Here is an 11,268-nt window from a genome sequence, read left to right as displayed (position 1 = left end):
GGCGTATTACGTGATTTTTTAAACGTACTGTGCAGCTCGTTGCTAATCAACGAGGTTTGTGGAAAAACGTGATTAATTAAAATTTTGCTTTTTCATTAAACTTATAAACCATTTTACCAAAAAGTCTCGGGATCCCGATTTATAAAAATATTTACAAACGTTTTTACTATTCAACTTTTACATCAAAATAAGGTCATCTAACGACCGTTACAAAATCTCACCGCTCGTCCCGAGGATCGTACGCTCCAGCCTAACCGCCCCGACATGTACAATCCCATAAGCTCGCTCACGGTCCATCAAGAATCGCCTTGCCTTTACCTACACATGAACGTAAACCGGTGGAGCCTACGGACTCGAAGAAAAGCATAAAAATATCATACATAAAACTGACTGCCGTGTCCAACACGATACTGAGTCCCGCTACTGCCATGTCCAACATGGTACTGAGCACTACTGCCATGTCCAACATGGTACTGAGTTTTGAACGTTGAGGGGACGGTACTATTGACACGTAACAACTCGATCGGCCGAACTGGCCATACTCGGTCATTATCATACTCCTACCGTACCGACGTGTTACTATATCCTCCCGATCGGTCGAACCGGTCATACTCCGTGTCATACTCCCAAATTGCAGAGACGGGATACGTCAATAGCACGGAACCACCAACCAAGTGTCGGCCTGATCGGTCGGCACAAACTCGGCTATATTCCGGCCCGGTCATACTCACTCGTACCGACGTGACAAAGGTTGAGTGGTTCGAAGCCTAAATACATATCTAATGTAATCTAACATGTGCTTCCTACATGCACGCTAAACATGTAATCTACATATGCATACCGTTATACTAATCTTACCCGGATTCCGATTTCGTGTGTGCCGTGGCCAACCCGACCGGAACCGAAGCCGAACGGACGGACATCGGCTCCTAAACCATAAAAATCACAACGCTATAAGCGACACGCTAAATCACTTCCCGGACTAAAACTTGAAACTAAAAGTTTCCCTATCGATAAAAAGCATGGCAATACCCCTAAAAACCCAAAAACGAGGAAAACTAGAGTTCTGAAATCCCCAACCGGAAGACCGCGTTGCCCAACCTAATCTCGGTTAGGGAAAATTCAGACCCCATCCGGAATTCCGATGATCAACCGAAATTCCTTCCTCGCAAAGAACCAAAAATTCACATATCTTGACCAATTCGAACCCAATTGATCCCAAACTTTCCAGACCTCCTCTATAGGTCCCAAATAACAATTCTAGAGCATCAAACCTACCCAGAAATCCCACATGCAAAATTCACCATTGAAGCTCAAGCTTTGAGTTCCAAACTCAAGCTTGAGCAAAACCAACTAAACAAGCAATCCACTAGCTTAATTCACCTTAAACTAGCATAATATTACCTCGTAAAACATTTAGAAATAACAAAGCAATATCATTGCGGTAACGTAAACATAACAATTTTCTTCCAAAATTCATACTTTTTCAAAGAAAACTCAAGGCTTTAACAATCTAACCTACATGCTTCTAACATAGCTTAAACAACAACAATAATCATGCTTTAAACAACTTAAATCAACAACAAAACACAGCAGAAACATCTCTCAAAAATCACATGCATTATCATCCATTTTCATCATTTTCTTCAAGGAATTTAAAGAGAAAAGAACTAGAAAACACATACCACAACAAGAGATCACTAAAGCTTGCAAACTAGGGCTTGAATCACCAAAGAAAACCAGCCCTTGCACCCCCAAGGTTCAGCCGAAAAGCAAGAGAAAAGAGAGAGAGTTTTCTATGTTCTAAACTTTCTAATTTTTTTGGCTAAGTGTAAAATGAAGGAACTAAAGAATAAAGCCATATATTATCATTTAATAAATCCTTTTTCAGCCAAAAGCAATTGATTAAATAAACATTTAATTCCAATTAAAAGTCACATAAGACAAAATATCATTGGGGCAAAAAGACCATTTTGCCCCTCCATACAAAAACCACATAAATCATACTTAAGGGGTATTTTTGGGACATTCCAAATTCCCGGCCATTCCCGACATTCCCAATGTCTAAAACCGTCCCCAAAATACTAACATACTAAGTTGTGATCTCTACTGAGCCAAACGCCGCGTTCCAAAATACCGGACACCGGAAATGCGAAATATAACAACTGCTGATAACATACTCATGCATATCTGAATTCCATAATAAATTATTTAAATGGCTATAAATAATTTCCTGATTAACATAAATAATTGCTAATTTCCAAATTAACTAAGCGGGCTTTACAACAGGTCTGGAAGTTTTGGTGGGGTTTGGAATTGATTTGAGCAAAGTATGAATTTTTGAAAGTTCCTGCGTGGAACCGGAATTCCGGTTGTGCATCCGGAATTCCGGATGGGGTTCTGAAAATTCCCAGAACCGGAATTCCGGTTGGGCAACCGGTCTGTCGGTTGGGTGATTTTCAAAAACACTAGATTTTCTTGTTTTTATGTTAATTGGGGTATTGCCATGCTTTTTATCGATAGGGAAACTTTTAGTTTCTAGTTTAAGTCCTCGAAAAGTGATTTAGCATATCACTTAATAGTGTTGTGATTGTTATGGTTTAGGAGCCTTTAAACCGTCGTGTAGTTCATTCCAGTCAGGTTGACCGGCACACCTTAATTCAGAATTGAGGTAAGATTAGTATAACAGTATGCATATGTATTACATGTTTAGCGTGCATGTTAGGAAGCCTGTAAGATTACATTAGATATGTATGTTGGCTTCGTACCATCCGACCATATCACATTGGTTAGGCTAGAGTATGACTAGCAGCTGGAGTATGACCAGTGAACCGAGTATAGGCTGATACTAGGGTTGGTAGTACAGTGCTATGTGACCGTATCACATCGGTGGGCGTCTGATCATAGCCCGGGAATTATGTATGTTTATGATTTATGCTTTTCTTACTGAGTCTGTCGACTCACAGTGCTATCTTTATGTGTAGGTAAGGGCAAGACTAAGGCTGAAGGACCGTGAGAGAGAGTCGGTGAAGATTGTACATGTCGGGGCGGGTAGGCCTGGAGCGTACGATCCTCGGGACAGCAGTGCTTTTGTAATTAGTCGCTAGGCGACAAGTATTTTGAATTTGACAGTAAAACTTTTGTAAAGTATTTTGTAATCGGGATCCCGAGTATTTTTGTATAAAATATTTTATAAGTTTAATTAAAAATCAAAAATTTTAATTAATCACGATTTCCATAAACCTCGTTGATTAGCAACGAGCTGCACAGTACGTTTAAAAATCACGTAATACGCCTATGCTAGTTAGGGTGCTACAAGAAAATATGACTTTATATGATTTATAGACCATTCATCCAATGATATGTTACTTAGCTAATTCGAAATGAATAAGCTAAGAGGAATTAGGATAATTTCGTTTTAAATAAGAATCCAACGATGCTCCGATTAGCGAGAGTCAAATTAATCTTATTTATACAATCTTCTTGTTTCATATTGTAAAATACTAGACTAAGGTGTCATCAATTGATGAACAACTAGATGTTGCATATACAATATTTATCTTTCGAGATCTAACACTATTATGTTAGTCTAATGGTGAAAATCCATTAGGAATTTATCTCATTAGAAAAACAAGCCAAGTTAGACCAACAATGAAGATTCGAAATTAAACTACAATTTAATAACAGAAAATAACATAGTTAAATACAAATTCATACACAATTCAGAAATTATTAAGCATATAGCAAGTAGGAATCACAAGTGAAAATACTAAAACATACAATCCTAAATAATTTCCAAGGTTTTCAACAAACTGATATCAGTGTCCCATTTAGGCGAGAGTCAAAGCTACCATTCATTGAATAGAGTTGTCAGCTCATCTAAAATGATCAACATTCTAGCAACCTTTTATTCGATCAAGAATGGAATCCACGTTGTCCCGTTTAGGCGAGAGTCAAGGCTATTCTATCTTATGAGCTTCCACCATTGTTTCATATTCTTGCAAGTATTATACAGTCGCCACCATTAGGGTGATCAGGGCTACATAAAAAACTTACAAGATTACTTATGTTTCAAGATTAAACGGTGCTAACTTGCTAATGAACGCTCCTCCATTAGGGAGGATTACTCAATAAAACAATAGCTATGTAAAACCAACAATGGAGATCAAATATCCTTATAATAATAAAGCTCATTATTTAATGAAGGGTTGTATTTTCTTCTAATATTTATTTTAATCCATTTATTTTAAATATATATTTATTTATTTAATTAAAATTTCCAATTTAGAATAAAATATTCTAAATATAAATTTTAATGTAATATTTATAAATTATACTTAGATGGATATAAAAATAATATGAATTATTTCCATCTTAGGAATAATTTCCATAAATATTTAGAAAATTATTCAATTTAAGTTGTTTCAAAATTAATTTAAATTAATTTATAACTCAAATTTAATTTTCTATAAATATATATTGCATTTCGAAAAATGAACTGTATAAGAATACTACTTTCGAAAGTGCTTTAAAATAAATAAAAATAAATCCTGGAAAATTACTCTAATTTTATGTTGGCCCAAAATTAATAAAAATTAATTTTTTAACAAAAATATAATTTTTCTATTTAATTAAATATCTAAGAAAAATTTCAAATATTTAAGTATCATGATTAAAAAATTAACTTAAATATTAATTTTTCATTTAATTAAATATCACTAGAAAAATACTTCAAGCAAAACAGATAATATCTATCTAGACTTTCATGGACTAATTAATTCAATTTCTAATTGTAATATATTTTAGTTTATTTATTTTAATTAATCATTAAATAAAAAAAAATCATTGATTTAAGTTTGTCCAAAATTAAATAAATAATTTTCAACTTTAATCTATTTCAAATAAAATTCGAAATTTCTACATTAAAGAAATGTAATTTCGAAATTTTGGGAAATGATTAATAAAATAAAAATAAAATATATTTTGAAAATTATTCAGCTTTAAGTTATTCTGAATAAAAATTCCAAACTTAAGATAATTTTCAACATTAATTAAATAACATGAAAATAACAATATTTAAGTATCATGATTAAAAAATCAACTTAAATATTAAAATTTTCAATTTAATTAAATGTATTAAATTCAAGAAATAAATAATTAAGTATAAATGAAACTTAATTATTAATTCTAGTTTAATACTAGGAAAATATACTAAACTTAGATTTTACCAAAATTAATTAAGAGACAATTAATTTCACAATCAATGATACTTTCCTATTTAATATTAGAAATAATAATTAGTACTAGAAATAACTATCTAGACTATATATCATTAACTAAGTGTTTTTCTAAAATTAACTTTAAAATATTACATGAAAAATAAATTTCATATATTTTAAAAGTTAATTATGTTGCTAATTCAATTTTAATTAGGTTAGACTAATATAATTAACCTAATACAATTATTTAAATAAGGCAAATGGGCATTCACAATTGGGGTAGTTCATGTGAGGGGGAGCTGGGTTTAATATGTCGTACCCACTTCTATTGGCCCCCAACTCTCACACAAGGCCCAAAAAAGAGGAATTTAACCTTAAAATAAACAATTGTTATTCATTGAATAAGCCCAAATCTAATTTGGCCTAAATAAAATTACTTATGTCAAATTTTATTTTAGCAACCTAGTCCATTTACTTAGTAAAAACTTAAATGGGCTTCCTATATGCATCTAAGCCCAAAAGCAAACATATAGGCTCACACAGGTCAAATGATTTGGATGGGCCCTATCATGTTACTAGGTTTACACAGATGAAAGAAGTACAAAATTTACCTGTTACAAATTATTTATAAGATCTATTGACAATTGAACTATGATTAAAATCAGATCATTGGATCTGTCAACAAGTTAATCATACCAATTTAGATCAGATAAATAATAGGTTTGTTAAAAAGAGTTTTTGAATAAACAATATAAATAAACAAACATTGTCCATGTAACAGATGTGAAATAAGATATTAATATAATTAAATTATTATTCTTAAACTAACCAAATAAAGGAAACTAATTTTAAAATATCTAGGTTTATTTGAATCAAATTAAATATCTAATAAGATCAATGATTTGAAAGGAAAGAATCTTCAATATCACTTTCAGATCTTATAATTTAATAAAATTAAAGTAATAAAATAAACCAATTTTAAAATAGATTTGGTTAGATAATTATTATTTTAGGAATAAAATAATAAATGAATAATAATTACCATAATTATATGTCAAAATATCTCAAATTGAGCAATATTCAAATCTCTACAAAAATATCTATGTTATTTAAATATTTAAGATATGATTTATAAATTTCTAATAAGGAGAAAATGATATATATATATAGAAAAAATATCATTTTTATACTTATAATTTATAAATAATTAAATATTTAACAAAATAACAAATTTTTAATTTGAAAATATTATGGTAAGTATATCTATAAAAATATCTATGTTAATTTCAAATTTATTAATTATTTAATTTGTCATATAAGATAATTTTAATATAATATTTTAAATAAAAAGACAATGTTATCTTTTAATTTAAAATATCTTAAATATCAAAATATCTAATCTTATAATTAAATAATAAATAAATATTAAAGAAGTTAACAAATTTTTAAATCTGACCATAATAGGAAATATTTAAAATTGGAAACATTCCAAATTGAAAATATTTAAAATTGGAAACATTTCAATTTAGGAATATTTAAAATAGGAAAAATGAATTTTGGGAAACAATCCCATGAAAAAAATGGATTTTTGGGAAAAAATCCCAAAAAATCGCAATTTAGGGGAAATCAGCCCGGGAGGCTGCACGTGCAGCCCAAGAAGGCTGCACGCGTTACCATCAACTTGTAACTATATTCTTTAGTTGAGATGTGGGCGTAGAAACCGTTGTTACTACGATTTGCCTTTTAAATCTTGTTGAGGAATTGTTGGAAATTATTTTACCAGGATCTTAGATCTACTCACAAGAATGTTGACTTCTAAAACGATTATAAAATAAACACATATAAAGTATTAGAAACCTTACATTGGGTGCAACGGAATATAATGACTCCTTCCATTCTGATATCTAGCCCTTGATTCCTTTCTGTAGCAGAGCATTATCAATATCTGAACCTGGATCTCTTTCTCTCCTTCCTTAGTGCTAAAACTGTTGGGTTTTATGCCGTAAATAAAACCCATTTCATATAATCAGATTTACTTATTAATAAAGATCAGAAATAACATTTTTATGTTGCATGGTTCACATGATTTATTTCATGATTATATGTGTATATAATGTATGAATTCTTTTTAAGTCCAGAACATATGAGTTGGTTAAAGATTATAGTGTTGTCAGCACAGTGGAATATAATCTTTATTATATGTTCAAAAGTTGATTCCCTGATTTGTCAGAACACTGGATTTAGACTGACATGGTATAATCAGCGATAGGTATTCTTACACCTTGGAAAAGTGTTATGTCCTTTCCAGGACATTGGCAAAGTTTACCAGTATCGGATGTATGGAGTATACATCGGAAGGGACCGATATTGAACTTTGATTAGATATGTTGAAATTTACCGTAATATCTATTCAATTCAATATCACCTGTTGATCCTAGATCACATGATCAAAATCCTGATATGGTTAGGCTCAATTTCAAGAGTGTTATTCGTGTTCTTTGATTTGTTAGTTAAGCCTAGTTTTGTATCAGGGTGATACGTACATTTTGGGAACACGGTAATACAATTGAGTGGGGGAGCGCTAACATAAATATGGAATCTATAGCTTCTATTTGGCAAATAGAAGTAAAGGATGATTTCCTTCGAGCTTAACCAAACGAAGATAAATGGTGGAGATCTCATTTCACTTAGGTGAAATATCATTTATACAGGGTTAAGTGTTTTAAGGATAAAATACATTGTAGGGTGTTACGGTAATTTAATTCCTGTACAGTGTAAATAATCTATATAGAGGATCATTGATCACATTAGGGTTATAACAATGGATAACTAATGACGTGTCTATATCGTGGAACATATAGAGCGTTTCTATATGACTGAGAGTGCAATTCCAAGTTCTAAGTGTGGATTCAATGAGGAATTAATAAGTTAGGGAATTTACTTGGTAAATTCCGTTCGACTTATTGGAAGCTCGGTTATATAGACCCATGGTCCCCATACTAGTTGAGACCATACTGCTTGTAAGACTCAGTTAATTGATTTTAATTAATCAATTATAATTCTAAAAGTTAGACTATGTCTACTTTATGAATTCTCACAATTTAAGGATGAAATCGTAAAGAAAAGGGTTTCTAGGTTTAATTATTAATTAAGAGACTTTGTATGTCTAATTAATAATTATTTTAAATGACAATATTATTTAATAATCTATTTTAGTTATTAAATAATTAGTTTTGGCATTTAAATGATTAGAATTGGAAAAATGGCATTTTTGGAGAAATTGAAATAAAATTGAGGAAACTGCAAAATCCAAGTGAGGCCCATATTCCCTCTATGGCCGAGCACTCCCTTTGTGTTTCCCAATTATTATTTTTATTTTTTAATTGTCATGTAATTGCTAATCAAAGCCTAGCTATAATAGGAAAGTTGTGGATCACACTAAATAAGGCAGTTAATCAATTACACAGTAAAAGAGGAAACTGTTTTATTTGGAAAGTTGTGCTCTCCCTTCTCCCTGTATAAAGCAACCTTTGTGTCTCTTCTCTTGCATGCTATCAGCCACGAAATTAAGAGAGAAAAGAGAGAGAATTTTCGAAATCCTTGTGAGATGAGTAGTGCCCACACACATCAAGTGGTATCTCAATCATAGTATGGAAGACTATGGAATTTCTGCATCAAAGAAGGAGAAAAGAAGATCCAGGTTCAGATCTTGGTGATGCTCGCTACGTAAAGGAATCAAGGGCTAGAGATCTGAACGGAAGGAGTCATATTATTCCGCTGCACCCACTGTAAGGTTTTCTAACTTTATATGTGTTTATTTTCATTATTTTAGAATTCATATTAGGTTGTTAATCCAACATACTTGTTAGTAAATCTAGATCCTGGTAAAATAATTTCCAACAACTGGCACCAGAGCCATGGTAATGATTTACTTTCATGTAATATGAATTAAAACGATGATTGCTTGTTTCTGTGTTGATTTGGATGGCTTCATGTTGGTTTATGTGTTGTTTGATGAATGTTGATGTTGTACAGTTTCGTTTTCCATGAAAAATATTTTTTCAATTTTTGAAAATATTTTATTTGGATTCCTTGTGAAAAATTGAGCAATTTTCATTTTTACAGAACTCAATTCCGATGAAAAACGAAAAAATTATGATTTTTGGAAAAATCGAATTTCGGGTATGCATGGGTGCTCAATCGCACGCGTGGGTTGTGCATCCAGCCCGTGTGCACCCTGCACCTCCGCCCGTGCGCACCCTGCAACTGACCGAGTTTTCTCGGTCAGGCATGCTGCAGGCGCCGAAGTTCCTCGGCGTCACCCCCTCCTCCGCGCGCGTAAGGGGCTGCTGCATGCAGCCTCCTGGGCAGCAGTTTCCCAAAATTGCGATTTTTGGGGGTTTTCCCCAAAAATCCATTTTTTTTTCATGGGATTGTTTCCCAAAATTCATTTTTCCAATTTTAAATATTTCTAAATTGAAATGTTTCCAATTTTAAATATTTTCAATTTGGAATTTTTCCAATTTTAAATATTTCTATTTTGGATTGTTTCTAATTTTTAAATATTTCCTATTATGGTCAGATTTAAAAATTTGTTAAGTTCTTTAATATTTATTTATTATGTAATTATAAGATTAGATATTTTGATATTTAAGATATTTTAAATTAAAAGATAACTTTGTCTTTTTATTTAAAATATTATATTAAAATTATCTTATATGACAAATTAAATAATTAATAAATTTGAAATTAACATAAATATTTTTATAGATATACTTACCATAATGTTTTCAAATTCAAAATTTGTTATTTTGTTAAATATTTAATTATTTATAAATTATAAGTATAAAAATGATATTTTTTCTATATATATCATTTTTTCCTTATTAGAAATTTATAAATCATATCTTAAATATTTAAATAACATAGATATTTTTGTAAAGATTTGAATATTGCTTAATTTGAGATATTTTGACATATAATTATGGTAATTATTATTCATTTATTATTTTATTCCTAAAATAATAATTATCTAACCAAATCTATTTTAAAATTGGTTTATTTTATTAAATTATAAGATCTGATAGTGATATTGATGATTCTTTCCTTTCAAATCATTGATCTTATTAGATATTTAATTTGATTCAAATAAACCTAGATATTTTAAAATTAGTTTCCTTTATTTGGTTAGTTTAAGAATAATAATTTAATTATATTAATATCTTGATTCACATCTGTTACATGGACAATGTTTGTTTATTTATATTGTTTATTCAAAACTTTTTAACAAACCTATTATTTATCTAATCTAAATTGCTATGATTAACTTGTTGACAGATCATGATCCAATGATCTGATTTTAATCATAGTCCAATTGACGATAGATCTTATAAATAATTTGTAACAGGTAAATTTTGTACTTCTTTCATCTGTGTAAACCTAGTAACATGATAGGGCCCATCCAAATCATTTGACCTGTGTGAGCCTATATGTTTGCTTTTGGGCTTAGATACATATGGGGAGCCCATTTAAGTTTTTACTAAGTAAATAAACTAGGTTGCTAAAAAAAATTTTGACATAAGGAAATTTATTTAGGTCCAATTAGATTTGGGCTTATTCAATGAATAACAATTGTTTATTTTAAGGTTAAATTCCTCCCTTTTGGGCCTTGTGTGAGAGTTTGGGGCCATAGAAGTGGGTACGACATACTGAACCCAGCTCCCCCTCACATGAACTACCCCAATTGTGAAGGCCCATTTGGCTTATTTAAATAATTGTATTAGGTTAATTATATTAGTCTAACCTAATTAAAATTGAATTAGCAACATAATTAACTTTTAAAATATATGAAATTTATTTTTCATGTAATATTTTAAAGTTAATTTTAGAAAAACACTTAGTCAATGATATATTCTAGACAGTTATTTCTAATACTAGTTATTATTTCTAATATTAAATAGGAAAATATCATTGATTGTGAAATTAATTGTCTCATAATTAATTTTGGTACAATCTAAGTTTAGTATATTTTCCTAGTATTAAACTAGAA

This window comes from Cannabis sativa, chromosome 9 (genome assembly GCF_029168945.1).
Source record: "Cannabis sativa cultivar Pink pepper isolate KNU-18-1 chromosome 9, ASM2916894v1, whole genome shotgun sequence".
Lineage (NCBI taxonomy): Eukaryota > Viridiplantae > Streptophyta > Magnoliopsida > Rosales > Cannabaceae > Cannabis > Cannabis sativa.
Note: the sequence above shows the minus strand (reverse complement) of the source record.